Source organism: Chrysochloris asiatica, unplaced genomic scaffold, assembly GCF_000296735.1.
Source record: "Chrysochloris asiatica unplaced genomic scaffold, ChrAsi1.0 scaffold00084, whole genome shotgun sequence".
NCBI classification, from domain to species: domain Eukaryota; kingdom Metazoa; phylum Chordata; class Mammalia; order Afrosoricida; family Chrysochloridae; genus Chrysochloris; species Chrysochloris asiatica.
Window position 1 is genome coordinate 13,381,738 of NW_006408602.1, and position 677 is coordinate 13,382,414.

Genomic DNA, 677 nt, shown 5'->3' on the forward strand with positions numbered 1-677 from the left:
AAGAGGAATTGGCTCACATTCATCATTAAAAATAACATTACAAAATCTGGCTTGAAGTATAATGCTGTCTGTGATAGGAAAATATCCATACACCCACAAATAAGACCAGTTAATATCACTATTATTCAAATTTATTCACCAACCATTAAAGCCAGTGATGATGAAATTAAATAATGCTACCAACTTCTTCAGTCTGAAATTGATCAAACTTGTAATCAAAATATATTGGTAATTACTATCGATTTGAATGCAAAGTTTGGAAACAAAAGGGAAAGATCAGCAGTTGAAAAATATGGACTCGATAATAGAAATGATGCTGGAGATCACATGACAGATTTTAATAGGACCAATGACATCTTCATTGCAAATTCATTTTTAAATTGTATAAAAGATGGCAATACATATGGAGGCCACCTGATGAAATACAGAGAAACCAAATTGACTACATGTGTGGGAAGAGCTGGTAAAAGCTCCATATCATCAGCCAAACCAAAGCCAGGGAAGACAGTGGAACTGACAATCATTTGTTCATGTGCAAATTAAGAATGAAGCAGAATCCCATGAAAGCCAAACTATGATCTTGAATATATCCCACCTGAATTTAGACATCATCTGAAGAACAGATTTGATGCATTAGATACTAATGAATGAAGACCAGAAGAGTTGTGGGATGACAT